This window comes from Equus przewalskii, chromosome 27 (genome assembly GCF_037783145.1).
Source record: "Equus przewalskii isolate Varuska chromosome 27, EquPr2, whole genome shotgun sequence".
Taxonomy (NCBI): domain Eukaryota; kingdom Metazoa; phylum Chordata; class Mammalia; order Perissodactyla; family Equidae; genus Equus; species Equus przewalskii.
Genome location: NC_091857.1, coordinates 6,030,839 through 6,057,610, shown reverse-complemented (window position 1 = coordinate 6,057,610; position 26,772 = coordinate 6,030,839). Strand labels below are relative to the sequence as shown.

The following is a 26,772-nucleotide window of genomic DNA, read 5'->3' as shown; positions in this document are numbered from 1 at the left end:
TTAAGGTCTGCATTCTAAGCCCTGTTTATAGTAAAATGATCTATTGGGCAGAAAATTATTGAACTTTTTGGTCTGGTAAATGATCCTGAAAATGATCACTGGGTTTGTACCTGCCAATTCTAAAATGATAACTTCCTCTGTATAATTTTTTCTTCTTTTCTCATTCTAAATTTTATCTTATTTTTTCATAGCTGCAAGCTACCATGATCACAGTTTTTCACTAAAATCCACATAACAAAGAGAAGTAATAATAAACATAATCATATTTATTTATATGCAAAAGGAAACTATTCACTTCGTAGGCTTAAGGCTATCTATAAATGTAATTTCAGATGTACTGTGATTACAAAGTCTATGTTCTAGCCTTCCTTTCAGGGTCTTCTCAGTTGCCCAGTCAGTTTCCATCAGTCACTGACATTGCTGACTCTGTTATGATTTACCCTCATGAAGAGTTCTTTCCATATTGACAACATAGATTATATAATAATAATAGTAATAGTAATAAACATCTAAATTTTTTAACTATTGTTAAAATAACTATTGCTTCTATATTTAAGCTGTAAAAGTTTTAAAGAAGATTTTCAAACTACTCATTTGACAGTCATAATTATAATCATCCAAAAATAAAATTAGATTCACCATACAAAACCATTAGCATCTCTGCTAAAGGCCCCTTGTGACACAACTGAAAAGTCAGTTCTTTCTGAAGAGCTCTAATTATCTTGGATAACTGTTTTTATTTTATAAACTGGGAAACAAAGTGGGTAAAATGACGTAGTCACATGCACATAGTGGGAGAACAGACTAATTCACAGGTACTTGACGTCTTTTACGTTTTTGCTGCATAACACCAAAAACCTGTTAAATCACTACGCTAAGTGCCTTCAAATTATTATTTGGAAATGATGCTGGCATTATGTCAACAATAGAAGAGCATTCTATTGTGTACAAAATGAACGCTCATGTTGTTTAAAGCCAAAGCTCATTTATATAGAATTTCTGAGGTTCAACCAACATTTATATTAAATTTGGTGAAAATCACTTACCCACTTTTTAAATTTCATTTAACTAGAATGACCTAAAACTATTCAGGGATAAAAGAATTAAATGTTTCAATGATGGTGCAGTATATAATCCAACATTGATGTGTATTTACTTTTTTGACTGACTACTGTTATAAGCCTGTATTTCATAGGAAATGAATTACAAATGAAATGTTCATGAAGGACTCTCCTTAATGATACTCCTTGTATAGACTTCATAGCTTGTGGCTACTGTATTAGGTTTATTTCAAAAAAAGAAGTCTCTTCAGCTATCTGTAGCATTCAGAATCTTTGTTTTCATGTGAAAAGGCATATCTGAGAACAGACAGTAAGCTTTTCAAGTTTTTTGGTTGCTGTGAGCATTTACGCCTACTGAGGATCAACTGCCTTGAGCTACAGAGAATCACAACCTTCAATCCACCTGCTAAGAAGAAAATCCAAAATGGTGGAAGAGCTTTTTGTAGTTCCTAAGATAACTTGTGAAGACCTTAACTTATTGAAAATACATCCTGTACAGGGAAACATATGAAAGTGCCAGGAAGAGAAGCACAACCAATTAAACAAAGAAAACCAACTCCCAAACACAGCTCAAAATAGAAGATAATAGAGAGCAGTAGTCATGAAAATGAGAGTGCAGAAAAGCATGATAATCTTATTTTCAAATTAAATAAATATGTTCAATAATATAACATAATCTGGCTTTTACAACATCAGATTTAAGCACATTCTAATAAGCAAATTTTTTATATAATAAAGTTTTTCTGATCTGGCTTTCAAAGAGAGTTTAGTACTTTTTACTCCACAATACATCCTTCAAGAATCATTTTATGACGACAGTAAGTTACATAATTGAAAAAAAGCAAATTTCTGAACGGATAACACACAATAATCTATCTTATATGCGTACCTCAAAGCATAGGGAATGCCTAGATAATAATCACTAAACTATTAATGACAATAATGTGAGTTACTTAAACTTCATATTTGTATTTTTGCAAATTGATGTTTGTTTTATCATATTGATGTTTTTTTACAAAACAAATTTTAAGAATCTGTTTTAGAATGATTACTATATATAGATCTCCAAACTGGATATATTTCTGAACTCTGGACTCATAAACTCCTCTTTATATTGGACATTTATGTTGACAAGTGTAATGGGCATTTCAAACTTAACATTACAAAGCAAAACTCTCGCCTTCTACCATCAAACTTGTTTCTACCACAATATCCTCTTTCTCACTATGTAGCAACTTCAATCATCTAGTCTCTTAGGACAAATATCTTTCAGTGATCCTTGACTCCTCTTTCTAGCAAACACCCCAAATTCAAACCTTGACAAAATTGTCTCAACTTTGACTTAGAATTATTTCCAAAACCACCACTATTCTCCACCTATACTGCTGGCATCTTACTCTAAGCCACCATTATCTCTTGCCTAAATGTCCTCACTGGTCTCCATGTTCTTACCCTTGTTCTTTTATGCTCCATAGCCAACAGTGCAGGCAGAGATAGCCTTTTAAAACATAGGTCAGTATTTTGCATCCTCTATTCAAGATCATCTGAAATGGTTTATAATGTTTATCAGCAGAAAATTCCAAATCCTTCTCACACTACTGCAAAGCCTACCTGATGCCCAGTTTTTCCAGTTCTGCTCTTTCTTCACTAAGAGAATTCTGATTTTATTTGAGGTGATCCTGTGATTATCCCCAAAACTTCATTTCCTCTCATGCCTTACAGAGAGAGGCAAGATAGAGACCAAAAAGACGTAACCAGAAATTTTTACAATAGTTTCAGGAATGTTCCTGTAATGGTAGCAGGTTCAGCTGGTACTGCTATTTTGTCTCTGGTCTTTCCTATTCCAGTGTTCTGGAATGTGAGCATGTCGTTCAAACTTGGTAAGTATTTTATAAGGATAGAGACCAGGCTTTATGGATGGTGTAGAAAAATAACTAGAATGACTCTGAGTATTTGATGAAAAGCTGGATATATCATAACAGCCCTTAACCTCTTGTTATGTAATAAAATATTACGATATGCATATTTAGAAAATGAATTAAGTTGCTATTTGAGTTTTCTATTACATGGAGCTGAACATAGTCCCTAATTGATATACGTGGTCTTCAAAGCCCTAGGTGATCGGCACCTAATGCCCTGGATAATACCTGCCTGTTTTAGTTTCCTAGGGCTACTGTAATAAAATACCACAAACTATGTGCCTTAAAACAATAGAAACTTATTGTCTCACAGTTCTGGAGTTTAGAAGACCAAAATCGAGGTGTCTATAGGATTAAGCTTCCTCTGAGCCTCCGTAGAATCCTTCTTTGCCACTTACTGGCTTCTGGTGGTAGCCAGCAGTCTAACATTCCTTGGCTTGCTGTCCAATCTCTGTTTCCCTCATTACGTAGCCATCTTCAAATATTAGTTTCCCTCTGGGAATGCTTGTGTCTATGTCCAAATTTCCCCTTCTTATAAGGACACCAGTCATATTGTTTTCGGACTCACCCTAATGATTTCATCTTAACTTGGTCATCTGCAAAGACTCTGTTTCCAAATAAGGTCACCTCACAGATTCTAGGTGTGAGGACTTCAACATATGTTTTGGGGGTCACAGTTCAATCTGTAACACTGCCCCTGGTGATTTGTCTACCTGATCTTCATGGTAATACAGCACGATGGCGTTGTTTGTTGAATATCTGTAGTGTATCCTTGCCTTGGAGCCTGTAGTGGGTTGAATGGTGGCCCCCAACAGATAACGACTACCTCCTAATTCTTGGAACTTGTGAATGTGATCTTATTTGGGAAAAAAGGTCTTTGTAGATGTAATGAAATTAAGGATTTCAACGTGAGATAATCCTGGATTAAAGCCAGTGAAAGTGTCCTTATAAGAAACACACAGAGGAGAAAACAGACACAGAAGGCAATGTGAAGACAGTGGGAAGAGATTGGATTTGTGCAGTCACAGCCATGGAACGCCTGGTGCCACCAGAAGCTGGAAGGGCAAAGGATTCTCCCCTAGTCCCACCAGTAGCAGTGTGGCCCTGCTCACAACTGGATCTCTGACTTCTGGCTTCTAAAACTATGAGACTAGAAATTTCTGCTGTTTTAAGTCACCCGGTTTGTAGTACTTTGTTACAGCAGCCTCAGAAAACTAACAGGGTCTTTGCAGTATCTCTTCCCTTTTCCAAGAACAGAATTTTCTTACACATCTGCTTTATATTTTGCTACCTAACTACATTCAGGCCTCAAAGGTGCTTTTTTTATTTTCACTGCAGTTTTCATCACCTGACACATCACCTATCTGTTTGCTATTTTGTCTCAGCTTGTCCCACTAAAATAAAAAAATCATGAGCCCTGAGGCTTCCACTCTTCAGGTCTTGGAAGAAGTCTACATCAGAGTAGGCTCACAGTAAATATTTGATTGAATAACTCATTAGGAACTAATAAGTATTGATTGAACTAATGAACACAGCTGAAAACAATAAACTGACCTCTACATTTTGTGCTTTTAGTTAGTCTCATTTTAATCTCTAGAAAAGACAAGTCGTGAGTTTTTATAATCACGTCTCAGTTTATCCTTTATGATGTTGAGGAATGGTACCATCAATAATATGGAATGGATAGGGAGATGAGAACATTAAAATTTACTTATATATTTTCGCTTTCCAGGCGGCAGTTTCTTCAGTTCACTTTTTAAAAGAACGAAATATTGAATTCAGGCAAATATATTCTTTTTAAAATATAGAGCATATGGATTTTTATATACAAAATAAGCTAATCTTTGTGAAACAGGCCAGCTATTTATTTTTGAACTCAGCTAAACAAAAATAAATTTATTCACATCACCGCCATGTTGCTCACACTATATATGTAACCCCTTAGTTGCAGTCTCATTGATTTGACAGCTCAGTCCTGATACTAGTAATGGCCTTCAGACATGGCTTGGCAAAGTATGGAGATGAAGAGAAAGAGTACAGAGAAAAGAGAATCTTCAGCCAAGAAGCTTTTGGAATCCTGAAAATAGGACATCAGTGAAAGAGTCTTTTGAGAATATAATATGAATAAACATTGTTGAGCAGTGACATGCCTCTTTCACAAGTGTATAATACAATAAAGAGGATAAGATGTTTATAGTAAGCTGATGGACCTCTAAAAAGAAAATAAATATCCTCAAATAGTTATGACAAATATCCTTAAAGCTAAATTAACCAGTATTAACATTGTCTTTTACTCTATCCTATGCATCACAACTTATTTAAGAAGCCTTAAATTTAAATCAAAGAAGTTGTATTATGTTGCTTATCAAAATTTTGTCAGACTTAAGAAAGAATTTAGGTCGCAAGGAGAAAGCCTATAATATTTGCCTCCACTTCTAGTAATATGTAAACTGAATAACTAGGAATGTGCTATTTAACTAAAACTTTAAAAAGCATGCAAATAATTAAAATTACATTTTGACAGTGTCAAAATATAGCCATATTCCAGGAGGTTCTCAAAGCTCTACTTTTCTTAAAGAAAACTTTTTGTTCTTTTGAAATGTCCGTTTATGCGTCTCACAAAAATTCTCTTCTTGAGAAACCATTTTTTAAAAAACATTTTATAAAGTTATATATATGCATGTGCCCTTTGAGCCTCTGCGTGCTGTGGTCTTTTGGAGAACAGTGAATGTTTTGTCCATTTGTTAAAAATATTTCAAGAATGATTTTAATATCTAAAATTCAGTCATGATCTTAAAGTATTTCTCACCATATCTTTACAAGTCCGAGCAAAAAGATTTATGGATAAATATTTATCTTTCTAAAACACAAAGTTCTATGAAATATGAGAAAAATCAACATTAATATAATAATTCATTATGCAAGAAGAAAACTTGCTATTTAAAGAAAAACATTTAAAATTTTAAAATTATATCTTAATATACATTGATCAGAATTTTATATCGATTTTTTCCCTTAGAGTGAAGAACTGGTATATAAAAGTTCTCGCCCTAGAATTGTTTAAATGTATCATTAAAGCTCTTTACATGGAGATAGATGATAGAGATATTCTATATAGGTTTATGCACAAAAGCACACATAAATGTACCCACATTTGAATGCCTTTTTTCTCATTCTCATTCTTTTTTAAATAGAAACTAGAATAATTTAGAGTGAATTAGTACATACCATCAGGGACAACACCAAAGGCACAGTGTTTTCATGTCTGCTGTATGGGAGCCAGAGCTATTCAGTTTTGCTTCAACCTTTTCCATAAAAACAACCCAAGAGACTGCATTCCTATACCACTTGGGGGTATTCTTATGGTACATATTAATTTATATTGGCAGGAAGTTTTGGATGTCAGCCATCTGCTAGCTTTCCAAGGACAAATTGCACAGCTACAGATGTTGCAGCAAAGGTAGGTACAGAAAAGTAGAAACTGTGAAAAATAAAAGTGAATTACTATTAATTTCTTAGAGTTATTATGTAAACAATTAAAGGCTAATAAAATTTTCAAATTGAGAAGCTAATTTTAAAGCTTATTTGAGCAAATTAGTCTGTGTATTAATACAATAAATTGTTTTATGCTGGTGCAGACATATAAGTTTAAAATTTGGATCTACAAAATAACTGGCAAAAAAAACTATGTCTGTTGAGAAAATGGGACTGCTTCTGAAGAACGTTTGCTTGTTCAAGAATTCTCAATCTATCTGTATCAAGGTATATAAAACCATTAATATATTTTCAGTGTTATTAGCAAGAATCACATAAACTGTCATTTCCATTCAATGGTTTACAGTTAAATGGTTTAAAATATGAATTTAGGTGGAAAAAGAAAGGAAAAGAATGAGATCTATGACCTGAATTGCTCACACAAAGGTATCATTTTAATAGAGTTTTTAAAAGCACTTTATTCAATCTTACTATCCCAAATTTGAAAGATAATTAATCTGTTTCAACTATTCATACCTCCTCATAACCCAGTTTAAGCCAGTTCCCATAAGAAATATTAACTCTCATTATCATTGAAAATTGCATATCTTTAAATTAACCCATTGATTTGCTAATTACACACTGTATGTCTGGAAAATTCTTCCTTTAGCTTCACTAGAGGACAGAGGAAAACTTAAGGGTGCTTTTCAAGTTCAGATTATTTTTATGCATTGAAAGGGTCGTTGTACTTAGAAGTTATATTTGTGATTTAAATATTGTTTTAATGTAATTGAATATGAGTGATAAAACAATAGATATATTGTTGATTTTTAAACAAATACACGGGAAAGAGCAAAAGTCTTCAAAGCAATCACTCTGGGAAGCTTTAAATCCACTGATATCATTTATGGTTAATGCATTTCAATGTATGGATTTTGTTTATACTTTTTAATTATTTGAAAAGTCTGACTGTATCAATTTTTCCTCCTTAGAGGGTGACTCTGATTTTTGAAAATGAAAATGCAGTACTTGAATAAATTTATGGTGAAAATAAATAATGCAAAGTAACGGTGTGTGTGCTCTTGGAGATAACAGTATTAAAGATCCAGTAGAGGTGGAGTTTAATCCTGTGACTACAAGTAAAAATGATATGGCTTTAAACACCTTAACTAAACTTTCAAGTTCAGGTTCCTCTTCCACAAATGTGACACTTTTTATCAATTTTGTCTTCTGTTCTTAAAGCTGAATTGAATAATATTAAATTACCTATTGCACGTAAAATAGATTGTATTTATCTGAATATTATCAGATTGCAAAAAATGCTGCAGCATATGAGAAACAAACAAAGAAGAGTGAAAGTTCCTTGTTATCTTTTCCTCCCACAAAAACCAGTGTTAACACTTATATGTATATCATAATAGAGAAAAACAAATGAAGTAAATTTTTCCATCTTCTAGCCAAGATGGAGTTAACAGGAACCAGATTTACCATCCTGACTTAAACAGATAGAAATCAAGATAACATCAGAAAAATTTTCTTATATACTAGACAACAAGCAGCACAGAACTGAGCTCCTGAGAGAAGAGGCAAAAAATTTTTAAAAAGCTAAGTCCTGTAATTCTAAGACTTTACTTATTGCCTGAAGGTTGTTTTAATGTTTTTCAGACATGAAAAACTCAACTCAAGCAGAACTTCTCTCACAATAACAATTAATTGAAAAATCAGATAGAAAACATTAAGGATATAGCAGACTAGAACAGTTTTTCCCTAATTAATGTTTATAAACAATACAATCAACAACAATGTAATACACATTTTCTCCCAAGTATAGATGTAATATTTATTGAGAGAAACCACATTGTGGGCCATAAATTGAGTCTCAATAAATATAAAAGGAAAAATATCATATAATGTGTATTCTCTGAACACAACAGAATTTTAAAAGAATACAGTAATAGGAAACTATCTGGAAAACCCCACATATTGAAAATTAATACAGAAACTTCAAAATAATCCATTCATCCAAGAAGAAATACAAATGAAAGTTTGAAAATATTTTAAACTGAATGAATTTTTTTAAATAATAAAATTTGTGAGATGCAGCTAGAAGAGTATCTAAGGCAAAATTTATAGCATTGATGATTACTTTTATTAGAAAAATAGAAAAATCTAAAATCAATGATGTAAGCTTTCACCTTTAGAAACTAGAAAACAATGTAAATTGAACTACAATAAGCATAAAATAGAAATTAATAAATAGAATTGAAATCAATGAAATAGAAAACAGAGTAGAAATATAAAGATACTGAAAGCTTCTTTTGCCTTTTTATTGAAACATCAACAAAATTGATTAAATGGTAGGCAGACTAATCAGGAAAAATAAGAGAACATCAATGTTAGAGAAATGGGAACAACACTACAGAAGATGCAGGCATTACATGGATAAGAAAGGAATATTTTAAAATATTTTATGCTGATAAATTCAAGTTAGAAATGAACATATTATTTGAAAGACAAAACTATCGATATAAGAATATATAGCAATATAACAGTGTAGCAGACTGTCTATAGAAGAAATTGGTAGTCCAAGCAGCCATCTATCTACTTAAAGATTGAACCCATAGTTAGAAACATCCTACCTAGCATTTGAGGAAAATATAGCACAAGTTCTTCCCAATCTTTTCCAGAAAATGAGAGACGGTAACACTTGCCAACTCATTTTATGAGATTGACAGTGATTCCAAAAACAGACGTGGCATTATGAGAAAGGAAATATACAGACCTTTATTTCCATGAATGTAGACCCAAAGAACCTAAATTTTCAACAAGTGTAATTCAGTGATTTATAAGAAGTGTAGTGCATGTTGATAGATTTGAGTTCCCTCCAGAAATGCACAATTAGTTTAAAAATGAAAAATCAGTGTAAGTTACATTAACGCATCCAAAAAGAAGTACTATTTGAACATTTCTATAGGTTCAGAAAAAACATTTCAGAGTTCAACACCCATTCGTGATAAATACCTCAAAATTGAATGAAAATTCCTCATCCTGAAAAACGACATCTATAAAAAACCTACTGGTAACATTATACTAATAGTGAAAGCATGAAGGCTTTACCCAAATATGAAGAACAAGGCAAGAATACTTGTTTTCACTATTTTTAATTAACAATATACTGTACATCCTAGCCAGTGCAATAAAGACATAAAAAATGAATGGAATACTGGTTGGAAAGGGAGAAGTAAAATTGTTCATTTTAGTAGATGGCATAACCATCTATGTAGAAAAACTCAAGGAATCCACAGAAAGCTCTGAGAATTAATAAGTAAACTTAGCTAATTTGCACAATGTGTCAAAATCAGGTGTAGTTCTAAAGGATAACAAATAATTGGAAATTGAAGTTAGACTACACTATTGTTTACAATTATAAAATATTTAGGAATAAATTTTTAAAAGTTAACAAAATACATGTACAAGATCCTTTAGTAAAAACTATGAAACGTTGTTGAAAGAAATTAAAGAAGATCTAAAAAAATGGAGAGATAGACCATATTATGAATGAGAAAACCCCATATCATTCAAAAAAACATTCTCAGCAAATTCATCTCTAAATTGAATGCTATCCTAATGAAAACCAAGCAAACTAAATTTTTAGGGGAGGCAGGAAGTAAAAGTTGACAAGCTGATTCTCAAATGTACATGGGAAAAGATCACAAAATCTAGAATAACAACAACAATTTTTGTCAAAGGGAAAAACAAAATTTGATGATTTTAGCTACTTGATGTTAAGACTTATTGTAAAACTACAATTCTGAGAATGGGTTATTGACATAAGGATAGACATATAGGTCATTGAGAAAGAATAGAAAATCCCTACCAGATCTACCTGTATAGTGTCAATTGATGTTCAACTCAGGTGCAAAAGAAATTCCATTAGGAAAAGATGGTCTTTCCCAAAAATCTTGTTAAAAAAACTGAATATTCATATAAAAAAGAATCATAAAATTTCCCTAACACCATATACACTATTTAACTTAAAATGGATCACAGATATAAATGTGTGAACTTACAGTAGAAGAAAACATAGGAGCTACTGACACAAAGACAGGGATACAGATCTAAGGGACAGAATAGAGAATAAAAAAATATATCTAGCAATATGCAGTTTAGAGTCAAACTTCAAGAAGAAATTATACAGAATGTTCAAAAGTCAAGACCTGGTCAAATATAAATGGAGAGTGCCTGCATTATGATAACTTAAATGATTTGACAGGCAACTGAGACTACCTGCATTAACATGACAACTATTTTGTTCTAGAAATTCTCACTTAGGAACTTAATTCAATTCACTGTTTGCGTTAGGAAATTCTTGCAACCCAGTTTATACACGTATACACTTTGCTCATCTGGACAAATGGCTATCTAACCAGAACATCAATTTTGTCACTGAGCCAAACAGTTCATTTATCTGAACAAAAATTTGACCACCAAAAATTGCTTCAACTTTGCCTCCCTGGGAAACAGATTTTACCTAATCTCCATCAGTGTCCTACAACGAAAGACTCATCTTAAACTGCTCATCCCCAGATCCAAAAACTCTCTCTATATATCCTTCTCTAACTTTTCCCTTTTGACGCAATGCAGAGAATATCAAAGTGATTTTCTTCATTGCCGCAGTAAGTTACTAAAGTCAGCTTTGCTTGATCATCAGGCCTTATATGTTGACCCTATGAGGGTGAAGATATCAAAATAAAGCAAAGCTGATGTGACAGTATTAATATCAAGACTGAATTCCAAGTGAAGACATTAAATAGGACAAAAAATAAAAGTTTTATGTTGCTAAAAATTCCAATCCACTAAAGAAATATTTAGTTGGGAATATATTGAATAAACTTTTGTATTTATTTTAGAAAATTATGGTGACCAATTAGATTGAAAGATTATCTCACTTTTCTTAAATTGGTAAATCAATTAAAACAAAATAATAAAAACAAAGTGTAGTAATAATAGAACTAAGAAGTTTTATTAAATAGGCATGTGGTATATATGTATCTGATGACTACAAAACATCTTAAAAATATTCATCTGACATTTTTATTACTTGATTATGTAAAAAAATAAAAGAAACTCCTTGTAAACCATGAAAAATATTCATAAGGCAAGATTGGACCTCTGAAAACAATACCACAACAAAGTAAATTTGACACAGAAAAAAATTGCTCAAGTGAAATCATAAACATTTTAAAAATTCACGAAGAAGTTTGTTTTTTGTTCCTAGGAAATATTAAATGACACAATAGAGACTTGAATAAATAAAAACAGCATTTGAAATTTTGTAGTGTATAGTCAAAACTCTAATATAATGTAATGTAATACAATGTAACACAATACAATAAAACTTTCACTCCTGCACAGACATCATTGTATTTATAAATTTGAAAGTTAATGAAGTAAATATTCAATAAAATAGTTATTAGAATAACTATATTAGTAAACTATTAGTAATTAGTAAATTAATTAGAAATTAATATATCATAAAAGTCATAGATTCGCTGCATAGAACAAAGGGCTAGTTCTTTCAAATGACAAGTCAATTAAAAAATGCTACATCTGACTCAGAAAAAAAGTGAAAACATTAAAAAGGAAAAAGGACTTAGTAACAAAGATATAAGAGACCTTTCTAGAAAGGCATTACAGTGTTCAACTATAAGAGAGTAAATTAGAAGGTATAGATGAAAGATGATTTTTCTAAGAAAATTAAACTACCAGAACAAGGTAATCAATGCTGATAGGCCAACAATAGAACCATTGGTGAGGTTGGGGTATAAATTACTGGGCTGTTCATGTGGACAGGGATCAGAGAAAATTTTCTGTGTAGTTTTTTAGCTCACCAACCTGAACTAAGGAAGCAAAATTGCAGAAAGTTTTCTGTATAGTTTTTCAGCTCATCAACCTGAGCTAAGAAAGCAAAATCCTTCCTTGCCTGTTGGACAGAATCCATGTTTGAGGCTCTGTCTACAAAATCATCAGGCTCAGATATTCTATTTTTTTTTATTGAGTTATTGATAGGTTACAATCTTGTGAAATTTCAATTGTACATTAATGTTTGTCAGTCATGTTGTAGGTGCACCACTTCACCCTTTGTGCCCACCCCACCCCACCTTTCCCCTGGTATCCACTAAACTGTTCTTGGTCCATAGTTTTAAATTCCTCATATGAGTGGAGTCATACACAGATTATCTTTCTCTCGCTGGCTTATTTCACTTAACATAATTCTCTCAAGGTCCATCCATGTTATTGCAAATGGAATGATTTTGTTCTGTTTTGCAGCTGAGTAGTATTCCATTGTATATATGTACCACATCTTCTTTATCCATTCGTCTGTTGATGGGCACTTAGGTTGCTTCCACGTCTTGGCTATTGTAAACAGTGCTGCAATAAACATTGGGGTGCACAGGACTTTTGGGATTGCTGACTTCAGGCTCTTTGGATAAATACCCAGTAGTGGGATGGCTGGATCGTATGGTAGTTCTACTTTTAGTTTTTTGAGGAATCTCCATACTGTTGTCCATAGTGGCTGCACCAGTTTGCATTCCCACCAGCAGTGTATGAGGGTTCCTTTTTCTCCACAACCTCTCCAACATTTGTTGCTATTAGTTTTAGATATTTTTGTCATTCTAACGGGTGTAAGGTGATATCTTAGTGTAGTTTTGATTGGCATTTGCCTGATGATCAGCGATGATGAGCATCTTTTCATGTCCCTGTTGGCCATCAGTATATCTTCTTTGGAGAAATGTCTGTTCATGTCTCCAGCCCATTTTTTGATTGGGTTGTTTGATGTTTTGTGATTGAGTTGTGAGAGTTCTTTATATATTAAGGATATTAAGCCTTTGTCAGATATAGGACTTGCAAATATTTTTTTCCAGTTAGTGGGTTGGTTTTTGTTTCAATCCTGTTTTCATTTGCCTTGAAGAAGCTCTTTAATCTGATGAGGTCCCATTTGTTTATTCTTTCTATTGTTTCCCTTCTCTGAGAAGGCATGGTGTCCAAAAAGATCCTTTTAATACTGATGTCAAAGAGTGTACTGCCTACTTTTTCTTCCAGAAGCCTTATGGTTTCAGGTCTCACCTTTAGGTCTTTGATCCATTTTGAGTTTATTTTGGTGAATGGTGAAAAAGAATGGTCAATTTTCATTCTTTTACATGTGGCTTTCCAGTTTCCCCAACACCATTTGTTGAAAAGACTTTCTTTTCTCCATTGTATGCCCTCAGCTCCTTTGTCAAAGATAAGCTGTCCGTAGATGTGTGGTTTTATTTCTGGGCTTTCAATTCTTTTCCATTGATCTGTCCACCTGTTTTTGTACCAGTACCATGCTGTTTTGATTACTGTAGCTTTGTAGTATGTTTTGAAGTCAGGGATTGTGATCCCTCCCGTTTTGTTCTTTTTTCTCAGGATTGCTTTAGAAATTCGGGGTCTTTTGTTGCCCCATATGAATTTTAGGATTCTTTGTTCTAATTCTGTAAAGAATGTCATTGGGATTCTGATTGGGATGGCATTGAATCTGTTGATTGCTTTAGGTAGAATGGACATTTTAACTATGTTTATTCTTCCAATCCATGTACATGGAATGTCTTTCCATCTCCTTATGTCGTCATCCAATTGTCTCAGAAAGGCCTTGTAATTTTCATTATATAGGTCCTTCACTTCCTTAGTTAAATTTACCCCAAGGTATTTTATTCTTTTTGTTGCGATTGTGAATGGTATTGTATTCTTGAGTTCTTTTTCTGTTGGTTCATTACTGGAGTATAGAAATGCTACTGATTTATGCAAATTGATTTTATACCCTGCAACTTTGCTGTAGTTGTTGATTACTTCTAACAGTTTTCCAATGGATTCTTTGGGGTTTTCTATATATAAGATCATGTCCTCTGCAAACAGAGAGAGTTTCACTTCTTCCCTCCCTATTTGGATTCCTTTTATTCCTTTTTCTTGCCTGATTGCTCTGGCCAGGACCTCCAGTACTATGTTAAATAAGAGTGGTGATAGAGGGCATCCTTGTCTCGTTCCTGTTTTCAGGGGGATGGGGTTCATTTTTTGCCCAATGAGTATGATGTTGGCTATGGGTTTGTCATATATGGCCTTTATTATGTTGAGGTAGTTTCCTTCTATGCCCATTTTGTTCAGAGTTTTTATCATAAATGGCTGTTGGATCTTGTCAAATGCCTTCTCTGCATCTATTGAGATGATCATGTGGTTTTTATTCCTCAGTTTGTTGATGTGGTGTATCACGTTGATTGATTTGCGGATGTTGAACCATCCCTGTGTCCCTGGTATGAATCCCACCTGATCCTGATGTATGATTCTTTTGATGAATTGCTGAATTCTGGTTGCCAAAATTTTGTTTAGAATTTTTGCATCTATGTTCATCAGTGATATTGGCCTGTAGTTCTCTTTTTTCATGGTGTCCTTGTCAGGTTTTGGTATCAGCGTGATGTTGGCCTCATAGAATGTGTTAGGAAGTGTTCCATCTTCCCTAACTTTTTGGAATAGCTTGAAAAGGATGGGTATTGAATCCTCTCTGAAAGTTTGGTAGAATTCCCCAGGAAAGCCATCTGGTCCTGGGGTTTTATTCTTTGGGATGTTTTGGATTGCTGTTTCAATCTCTTTCCTTGTGATTGGTCTGTTCAAATTGTCTGCCTCTTCTTGAGTGAGCTTTGGGAGACTGTAGGAGTCCAAAAATTTATCCATTTCCTCTAGGTTATCCATTCTGTTGGCATATAGTTTTTTGTAGTATTCTCTTATAATCTGTTGTATTTCTGCAGAGTCTGTTGTTATTTCTCCTCGCTCATTTCTGATTTTGTTTATTTGAGCTTTCTCCCTTTTTTTCTTTGTAAGTCTGGCTAGTGGTTTGTCAATTTTATTTATCTTATCAAAAAACCAGCTCTTTGTCTCATTGATCCTTTCTACTGCCTTTTTCGTTTCAATAGTATTTATTTCTGCTCTGATTTTTATTATTTCTCTCCTTCTGCTGACTTTGGGCTTCATTTGTTCTTTTTTCTCTAGTTCAGTTAGGTGTGCTTTAAGGTTGCTTATTTGGGATTTTTCTTGTTTGTTAAGATGTGCAAGTATTGCGATGAATTTTCCTCTTAATACAGCTTTTGCTGTATCCCGTATGAGTTGGTATGGCATGCTATCATTTTTATTTGTTTCCAGGTATTTTTTTATTTCTTCTTTAGTTTCTTCAATGATCCATTGCTTGTTCAGTAGTGTGTTGTTTAGTCTCCACATCTTTGTGCCTTTCTCAGCTTTTTTCTTGTAATTAATTGCTAGCCTTACAGCACTATGATCTGAGAAGATGCTTGTTATTATTTCAATTTTTTTAAATTTGTAGAGGCTTGCCTTGTTTCCCAACATATGGTCTATCCTAGAGAATGTTGCATGTGCACTTGAGAAGAATGTGTATTCAGCTCCTTCAGGGTGGAGTGATCTATATATGTCTATTAGGTCCAATTGTTTTAGTTTTTCATTCAGCTCCACTATTTCCTTGTTGATTTTCTGTCTGGATGATCTGTTCATTGATGTGATTGGGGTGTTGAAGTCCCCTACTATTACTGTGTTGTTTTTAACATCTTCCTTTAGGTCTGTTAATAGTTGCTTTATGAATCTTGGTGCTCCTGTGTTGGGTGCATAGATATTTATAAGCGTTATTTCTTCTTGATGAAGTGTCCCTTTGATCATTATATATTGTCCCTCTGTGTCTCTCTTTACCTGTCTTATTTTGAAATCCACTTGGTCTGATATGAGAATTGCAACACCTGCCTTTTTTTCCTTGCTATTTGCTTGAAGTATTGTCCTCCACCCCTTCACCCTGAGTCTGTGTTTGTCCTTGGGGCTGAGGTGTGTTTCCTGGAGGCAACAAATTGTTGGATCTTGTTCTTTAATCCATTTTGCCAGTCTGTGTCTTTTTATTGGAGATTTCAATCCGTTCACATTGAGAGTGATTATTGATGCATGTGGACTTAATGCTGTCAATCTGTCACTCATTATCTTGTTTTCCTGTGCTTCTTTTCCTGTGTGCTTTAGACTATCCATTTAATACTGCAATTTCTTATGCTGGGTTTCTTAGATTTTTCCTTATCTATGATTTGTGACTCTGTTCTGTACTTTATTTTAGTGTCTACCTTGAAGTTTGTATTTAGAATCTCGTGTATAATATAGTCTATTCTCTGGTGGTCTCTTACTTACTCGACCAATACTGATTTAGACCCTTTGCTCTTCCCCTCCTAAATAATTATTTTCATTTTTTATTCCAACTCGTCTTATTAATTTGCAGTTAGAGTGCTAAGATCATCCTAGTTTGGGTAGTTTCCTTATTTTTACCCTAATGCTATAGTTGAATATTTGCTATCCTGTTCTGTTTCTATCCACCGGTCTCCCTAGTCTGTGGCTTGTGTCCCCTTTCTCCCTTTTTGCTTTTTTCAAGTATGAGAGCCTTCTTGAGGATTTCTTGTAATGGAGGGCTTTTAGTTACAAATTCCCTTAACTTTTGTTTGTCTGGAAAAGATTTAATTTCTCCCTCATATCTGAAGGAAATTCTTGCTGGATAGAGTATTCTTGGCTGTAGGTTTTTATCCTTTAAAGCTTTGAATATATCACTCTATTCTCTCCTAGCTTGTAGGGTTTCTGTAGAGAAATCCGCTGACAGTCTGATAGGGGCTCCTTTATAGGTTATTCTCTTTTTTTTCCTTACTTCCCTGAGTATTCTTTCCTTATCATTCCTATTTGCCAACTTTACTATTATGTGCCTTGCGGTGGGTCTTTTTACATTGACAAATCTAGGAGATCTAAAACCCTCCTCTACACACATTTCTCCATTGATCCCTAGATTTGGGAAGTTCTCTTCAATAATGTCGTTAAGGACACTTTCTGCTCCATTTTCCTTTTCCATATTCTCAGGAATTCCTATGATCCTTATGTTCTTACTCCTCATTGAATCCACTATCTCTCGGAAATTTTCCTCATTTTTTTCAATTCTTAGTTTTCTTTCTTCCTCTGTCTGGCGCCATTCAGCCTGTCTGTCCTCGATTATGCTGATTTGCTCCTCTAGGTTGTCTACACGGGCATTCAGGGAATCCATATTCTGTTTTATCTGGTCCATTGTGTTTTTCATCTCAAGTAATTCTGTTTGATTCTTCTTTATGATTTCAATCTCTTTTGTGAAGTAACTCCAGAACTCGGCTTGTTTCTCTATCTTTCTCTCTACCTCATTGAGTTTTTTGATTATAGCTGCTCTGAATTCATTATCACTTAGTTTACCTAATTCCAAGTCCTCAGGACTTAATTCTGTGTTTTTATTGTTTTCCTTCTGGTCTGGGTGTTTTATAAATTGCTGGATGGTAGAAGAGCTGTTTTTTCTCATGGTGGTAGAATTCAGTTGCAGTTACAGCCTGTCGCCAATAGATGGGGGTCGAGAGCGGCACGTTAGCTCTCCGCCTTGGGGCAAGATGGCTGCGCCCACTGGCTTTGCTGTGGGGGAGGGGCTGTTACTCACATGCACTGGTCAGGGTTCAGATCAGTTCTGTTCTCTGGTCTCCCAAGGCCCTTGCTTTATAGGGTCCCCGCGGATGGAAGCTTTCCCCCTCCCCCCGTCAGCGGGTCTCCACTGAATCAGCGGCAGGAGTCCTGGATGATCCCCCGGTCGCACGGCCCCTCCCCCACTCCTTCCCGACCCGCGCAGCAGTGACCGCAGACTCTAGGGGACAGAGCGATGTTCTCTCCTACCGTTCCAGCACCTCCGAAGGTGTGAAGCTAGGTTTATGATCTCCTCCTTCTTGGTATTGTAGGTCTCTAACGAGCTGGCATTATGTTCATTCTCTGCAATTCAGTTCTTCCAATCTTTTGTTGTATTTTGAGGGGGAGAGAATCCCGGGTCAGCTCACCCCGCCATTTTGCTCCGCCATTCTCTTGTTTTGTGTTTAAGGTTCCACCCAGGCTCAGATATTCTTAAGATAAGTGATATCAAATCTTTAATACAGAGATAACTTAAACATTTTCCAACTGTTCTAGAATATAGGAAATGCTTTCTAATTTATTTTATAAAAGTAACTGTAATACAAAAAATCATAACAATAAAACTAATACCAATATCTCTCACAATGGATTTCATGGACTGTTGATTCTTTGGAAGGTGTGTGTGTGAGAGAGAGAAGGAAAGAGAGTTTCTGACGTGTGGGTTAAACAAAGTTTAAAAATGTTTTCTGTCTCCAGGATATCTCATGGGCTATGATCTATGTTCCAAAACTTTGCCAACTTTTCAGGATCCAAAATTCCCCCCTAATCCTCTCACAAAGTGGAGGACCTTATTTGTTACTTGTAGAAAAACATCATCATAAACACGTCCCTATTTCTAAGCTACTGGGTGGCTTGTTTCATCTGGCTTCCTCTTCTCTTCCTGTACTTCTCTTGAGTCTTTCAAAAACTAAAATCTATCAGAGATCCAGGTTAAAAACTGAATCTTCCTTCACTTTGCTTTGCCTATTTTTCTCTCTCTTGTTTTCTCACTCTCTCGCTCTTTCAATCTTTTCCATTCTTCTCCATTCAATTTACCCTTTACGTTGGGCTTTCATCTCTATGTACAAAAAATAGAGTATCATTCAACTCTACTACTACCCTTAGGCCATCATGTTCTTTTTCATCACTGAACTCTTTCAAAGAATAATCCATGTGTGCTACTTCCACTTACAGCTGTTCACTCACAACAACGAAGTTTCCACATGTATAAACGTATAGTGAAAACAGTTCTCTGCCTTTCTGTCATTGTTCATGTGAACAGCATGGGCTTTGGGACCTACGATAAGGATTCAAATCACAAATCTGTGACCGTGGATGTATTAGCCTTTATGATGTTTTGGTTCTTTGTATATAAAATTTATTTATTTCATGTCAAAATTTGATAAAAAATATATATAGAAATATTTACTTGAGAGTAAGGCTCCTGTTATTTTACTTTAATTATTCTTTGTAGTTTCTGAACTTTATTTTTTAATGTAAGTGAGATTCCCTTCTAACACTTCTCAGTTCTGTTACTTGATCATTGTTGTTGTTGCTTTTTGATGATCTTAATCAGGATTACTCATTGAAAAAAGAGGATTCTAAATATGTTAGGAAGTAGAAAACAAGGGATGAGCGATTGAACCCTACTGGCGGCTATATGGGAACGGGGAGAATGCAGTTGGCCTGGAGAGGGGTGGAGCTAGATTGTTCCAGGATCAGAATAGAGTGCTATAAGGAGAGGAAGTCATCCACAGGCTTGATGGAAACAGAATTATGGGAAATAAGCAAGAGGAATATGGTCCAAGTGTATGCTAAATGTTTGGGTAAAGGACAAACAAATCAGAGGTAATGTAGTCAGGTAACACGTGTCTCACTGGTGATGATAACATGCAATTAAATATTCCAGTAGATGTTATAAGGAAGAGCAACTATGGCTTAAGTTCAGGATGCTGTGGGAACCCAAATAAGGGGCAAAAAGCTAACCTTAAAGACTTAGGAAGAATTCCTTGAGGAAATGGAGTCCAAGCTGAGATTGAAAGGCTTTTCTATCAAAGGGAAAAGAATGCGCACATCTTTTGGATGGAGAGTGAAAATAGCACCTTGTGAAAACTTCGTATTTGAGACATTCAAGTGTGTGATGAGAGTGGTAATAGAGAAGACAGGGTAGGTCATCTGGTGCTAGGTCATGATGGACCTTGTGAACCATGTTGAGGTACTCGGACTTATCCTTAAGCAAAGGGATGCCAGTGAAATTTATCCATTGTTACTTGCCTACAGGTCATAGGCACAAAATCTATTTCCTGAAATACTATGACTATATGTGTCAAATGACACATCAAGCTCATCTTGTTATCTGATGGTCATACCAGGAAGCCCACATCTGTAACCCTTTGAACAGCTAGATTAACCCATGAATAGTAATTATACTAGTTCTACATCATAATATTAAAACAAAAATTCTGAAACAAACTGAAACATCTTCTGCTTCATGCTTTAAAATAACGATACAAGAAATCCTAGGGAAAAAAGAAAAGGATATCAGTAGTTATTTCAGGCTAAGAATTATCAACTGATTTCAACTTTTGTAATGAAAGGACTGAAAAATACAGAAGAAAAGGACTTTCCCTTTCACATTGGATTTTAAAAATGATTGTTTATCTTTATTGTCAACTCTTTCCTCAGATGCCTTTCTACAACCTTCTAAAGGTTTGGTGAGCTTGCCTTAAATATTTCTGTCTCTCAAATTTCATGTTCATAATTTTTGACTAACAAAACATTTATTTTTTTGAGATGCAGGTTTATTCTTTGAAAATAACTGGCATTATTATAAGCATATGTATTTTGGGACAGTGACCAAGGAATACTACAGAGGGTATCTAAAATGTTAGGAATTTACATTAGCATCATTTAATATTATTTCTTATCTATTTTATTTTCTGCACAAATATTATACTACAGTGGGGTTTTTTTTGTTCATGTATTGAGCTGTAGCCTAGTCAGTCATTCCTGAACTCATAATTGTAATCATTGTTAGACACAGAATAATGCACCATGATGACAGCTTCCTAACTTAAAATTTCCTGGCTTATTGCATTTCCTTTTATTTTTAAGAACAACAGTATTTTTCTCATTCCAGTGCTTCTATTTAACAAGTTTGAAAACTGAGACTTTAGTACTCTTGTCTCCTCAGGAACTTTGAACCCAACCTACTTCAATGATAGTCAGCTGACTCGGATCTGTTTGGAGGACCTAATTGGTATGAGTGAAGTGCAGTAGAAGATAGCAGCACAATTTGTATGCAAGACTCAGTCTCAGAAGTGTGACACTCAGAGTGAAAACAGAAAACAGCAAGCCAGCAGTTCAGGGCTAGTCATTCAAGTGTACTCAAGGTCACTTCCTTTTGTCTATGTTTCTTACAATGAGTTACTTAGAGGTGGGAGATGGAAGAAATGAATTTTTCATGAAATATAGTGCCTTAGGGAAAAAAACGTCTTTTCCACTGTGTAGACCTAGAGCAAAGCAAAGGCTGGTAGACTACGAAATGCTGTAGGCAAAGCTCGGCTCTTTCTTCTACCACACAGTTGGGGGAATGGAGCTTGGCAGTGATGAATAATGTATAAATTTCCTTTCGGTATAAACCTGAAGAGTAAAGAAAACATCTTCCATCTACGCCCAAGGAATGACTCAGAATTTCCTGTATCAAGAGCAAAATCTAGAACTCTGTTTATACTATATAGCTCATGACACTAATTTTTTAATAACCAGGGAAATATCCACCCATATTTCTGTTTAATGTTTGGAAATTTTGCAATATTTTCATTGCATCTATATTATACACAATTAAACTTGAATCCATAATTATAGGGGGAATTTTAAATAAGTATTTCAGTAAATATCTTATTCCTTATTATTAATAGTTCTCTAAGCAATTTCCATGAACCCTATGATCTTATGTAGGGGAGAACAAAAGAGAAATGGATAAAAATAAAGAAAGGAAAGAGAGAGACAGTGAGAAGGATGGAAAGAAAAAGGGAAGGAAATAAAGGAGAAAGGGAGAGAGGGAAGGAGAAAAAACTGACTTTACAATATAAGATATATGATTATATATTGGTAACAAATTAGAAAATAAATGTGTATAAGTGTTATAATGAGTAAATAAGATTTTAAACCACCCAAGTTTCATATGCATTTAAAATGTTAGAATATTTATCTTAATGAGTAAATGTTCTCGGTGTTTTGTAAATAAACGAATTTGTTCCAATGAATATTTTTCATAGGTTTTTTTTTTTAAGATCGGCACCTGAGCTAACGTCTGTTGCCAATTTTTTTTTCTTCTTCTTCTCCCCAAAGCCCCCCCAGTACATAGTTGTATATTTTAGTTGTAGGTCCTTCTGCTTGTGCTATGTGGGATGCTGCCTCAGCATGACCTGATGAGTGGTGCCATACCCATGCTCAGGATCCGAACCTGCGAAACCCCTGGGCCACCAAAGGAGAGCACACGAACTTAACCACTCCGCCACAGGGCTGGCCCACTTGATAGGTTAATCTACATCTAACTCACTCATATATACCCATTTACCACTGTTTATTTTTCTTGAGTCGTAATGCAAATGAACCCTACTTCTGTGAGCATTGCTAAATTTTCTCTAGATATTAAACTTCCCCATTCTTTTCTTTCTTTTTCTTTCTCTCCTTCCCTGACTCTTTCTTAATTTCCTCCCATTTTCCTTCTTTATTCTTTCTTTCTTTTGCCTGTTCTCCTTCCTTCCTTCATTATTTATCTTCCTTCTTTTAATTACATGTAATATAAATACTGGATAAGATTTCAGGTTTTCCAATCGGAGGTCTTGTTAGGGTTATTATTAAAAGTTTTGTCATTATTATATATATTAACAAAATAAAAAGAGGCAAAATGAATTCAAATGCCTAAATAATGGTAGATAATTAAACAGAGAAGTGAAATTAACTGAAAACAGTTAGAAATAAAAAGCAGGTAAATTAGACAGCCACTTGTTTTTTATGAACTGTTATTGCTTTTAGTGCTTAAAAAGATGATGAGCTGGTAAATTCTGTTGCCTTAGGGAATACAGTAGCAGAGGAGGTGGGGCAGAGTTCTTTCATCTGAACATAAACCTTATTTGATGGAATTACCTTAAGGATTTGAGGATAGGTTCTGTTTCAGGTGAATCTGACACTTAATCTTACTATGAGAACCAACAAATATCCTGAGTCAGAAGTAGTGGAAAACTGTTATGGTTTGGCAAAAAAACAAACCCACCAAAGATGAATTTATCATAATTAAAAAAAGAGCATGATATTAGAGCAGTCACTGTCAACCTTGCACCAGCCAGGAATGCAAAGGGATAGAATGTCTGCATTTACTACAACACTTGTGCCATAAATTCCCAAGAAAGTTTTCTCTACATATATTTGTTTCATTGTAAAGGATGAAATCTGAAGAAAATTACTTCAGTCTTAAAACACAATTTACTTTGAATAGATAGAAGTGCTAAAATTTCTTGAATTCATCATATTGAAAATGAGAAGCTAATGTTGACCAGCATTTCTATGTTTAAAAAGTCGTCATTATTCAAGTCTGCACTTTCCATTTTGTATGATGTATATGTCTCACACATTCTAGCTTCCAGATGATGAATCTGTAGAGTGTACATTTATGAAATATAAGATTGCATGCAGGGCGCCTATCAAATTATAATTATTCTACATGGAAAAAATCTAGATATACATATGGCACTCCGGTCCTCCCACAAACACACTGAATGTCTATCTGTTGAAAATCTGGAGCATATGACATAGGTTGAATCAATGATTTGGTAGTTTTCTTTTAATTTTCATCCACCCCTAAGCTAGTCTTTAATAGCTCTATTCTTAATAGTTCTCAACTAGGTATTAAAAAGAAGTATTCTTTTTAAGTAGGTATTCTAAAGAAGAGTGTCCATTAAGGGATTTAATAGGTTAGACATATTTTGTTTGCTTTTCTACAATTCTTGATAAAATATTAAATAATTTATCTTGTATGTAATACTGTTATCAAGCTAAAATTTTATGATTTTTATTTTTAAAGAAATGATTACATTAGCAAATTTATTGGTTCAGGACAACTCTATCGCCTCCATAAATTTATTACCTGTAAGAGCACAAGGATCCTGCTTCATACTCCTCTCTATCTCAGATCCAGTGAGAGCACCTGGCACATAGTAGGGGCATCCATTTATAGAATGCAAGAATACAATGGTACTGTACCTGTTCATTTGTTTTCTTTTGTGCCTTCCATACTGAATATGAACACAACTGTTTAGAACACTTCATTGTGTGAGTTCACAGAATGGAACCTCACATCCTCTTGTGTGTCTGTGTTGCTGGGAGACCTAGGTTACTGCCTACAATTTGTTTTTGTACTGAATAAAGCTGCAGAAACTCAATCCAACAGTTTTTGGCAAGGAAGCTACCTTTATCATGAGCCTCCCTCCCTTGGTACTTGGAGATTCTTCTCTCCTTGGATGGCTTAAGCATCTGCAACTCTTTACACGTACTCTGTCACTCGAGATACATTATTTTCCCAAATTTCAAGAGAAAAGTTGAATTGACATTTTTTCACACTTCTTCTAATTCTCAAGAAAATAAGAACCACTTGATAGAAATACCAGTGATAGTACTGCTTCTGTTATTAACTCTTTACTATAATTAACACAACTCAATCTGACTTATCTAACTTATCTTATTCTTTGTCTTCTATTAAAGTATTTCTTTTGGCTTCACCCTGAGTCTTTCCTTGATAACAATCTTCATGGCCTCAAACCTACATGGCTTAATGATTCCAGATATGTCAGCGTGAAAATTATCTCCTGGATCTTTATCCTTAACCTTTCAAAATCTTACAGTTTTACCATGAATGTAATAATCAGTTTCTCACTATTATCAATAATGTTACTTTTTGTTTTTCACTTTTTTGGAAGATTAGCCCTGAGCTAACATGTGCTGCCAATCCTCCTCTTTTTGCTGAGGAAGATTGGCCCTGAGCTAACATCTCTGTCCATCTTCCTCTATTTATATGTGGGACACCTGCCACAACATGGCTTGATAAGCAGTGTGTAGGTCCGTGCCTGGGATCCTAACTGGTGAATGCAGGCCAGTGAAGCGAATCGCATGAACTTAACTGATGCACCAGCAGGCTGGCCCCTATGTAATGGCACTTTTGATTAAGTTATTATTTTACACATGTGGTGCTTAAGCACTGCACCCTTAATTTATTTGGAGCCTCTCTTTACTATCTCTCATCCTACAGAAACACGTGAAGAGAACAGTTACTGTTGGTAGCATTTCTCTAACTAATATTTAAAATATTTTTGAAAGTCTTTTCAAAATCACAGCACTACATAAGTTTCTCTGCTAAAGTACACATCTTCTCCAATCCCTACACCAGGAATTGGCAAACAGTTTCTGAAAAAGCCAGATAGTAAATATTTTAGATTTGCAGGCCATCCGATTTCTGTCACAACTACAACTCTGCCTTTGGAGTGTGAAAGCAGCCACAGAGGAGAAACATAAACAAATGAGCATGGCTGTTTATTTTATCTCTGGACACTTGTGTTAGTTTGCTAGAGTTGCCATAACAATATGCCACATACTGGGTGGCTTAAACACCAGCAATTTATTTTCTCACAGCTCCAGAGGCTAGAAGTCCAAGATCAAGGTGTCAACAGATTTAGTTTCTTCTGAGGCCTGTCTCCTTGGCTTGCAGATGGTCATTTTCTCCCTGACCCTCACATGGACTTTGCTCTGTGTGCCCGCTCCCTTGGTGTTTCTTTCTGTCTACGAATTTCCTCTTCTTCTAAGGGCACTAGCCAGACTGGACTAGGACGCACCCTAACAGCCTCATTTTAACTCACTTTTCTTTTTAAAGGCTCTATGTCTAAATACAGTAACATGCTGAGGTACTGGAAGATAAAGCTTCAAAGTATGAATTTAGCGGAACACAATTCAGCTCATAACAACACTGAAACTTGAATTTCATATAATTTTAATGTCTCGAGAGACTATTCTTATTTTTAATGTTTTCCGAGCTTTTAAAACTGTAAAAACTCTTGTTAGGTCTCAGGCCTTACAAAAGCTGGCAGCAGGACAAATTTCATCTATAGGGCTTCGTTTGCCAACCCCCGTCCTAGAGAGCCATTCCTTCCCTTAAACATTGCATTTGCATCTCAACACTGTAAGTCAAGTTACATGTAATTTACAGTACAGCGGTACTTTCCTGTGAGAAGATACTGTCTTCATTACAATTGAATTTTATATCTACACCAAAATACCCTAACAGATACTATTGGTGTTGACTGATATCAGGTTCTGTTGGCTCCAGTTTTGTCAGGTTACTCTTCCAGGTATAGCTTAGGGTGTCTTCATATTCTAACTTATATTTGGAAAGATATGCATGTAATAATAATGCCTTACATATGCTTATTAGTCAAAGTTTACTGTTTGATTTTACATGTAGTGATAGTGTCTTGCTCAATTATCTTGTCAGTGTTAAATAACCCAGCTTAGTTTTGCTCCATTGTTGATGAGCAGATGCATATAAATAAGTGAAATAAGACCCACATCATTCTCAGATTATGGATAGATAAACTAAGGCTCAGAGAGTTTAAATAATTACTATACAATGAATGAGCTCAAAGCTTTAACAGGAACAAGAGATTTCTGGTTTTTTACACTACTTAATTTGATGTAGACATACACCTATTAAAGAC

General features: G+C 34.7%; 1 long non-coding RNA gene across 1 annotated transcript; it reads right to left on the bottom strand.

Annotated features, from left to right (window-relative positions):
• Positions 1 to 6,316: 6,316 nt before the first annotated feature.
• On the bottom strand, positions 6,317 to 24,270 carry LOC139079943 (uncharacterized). Its single transcript, XR_011533993.1, has 2 exons — positions 24,156 to 24,270; positions 6,317 to 6,461 (listed from the first exon to the last, which is right to left on the bottom strand). It is a non-coding gene; the product is annotated as an uncharacterized lncRNA (long non-coding RNA).
• Between the last annotated feature and the right edge of the window lie 2,502 nt (positions 24,271 to 26,772).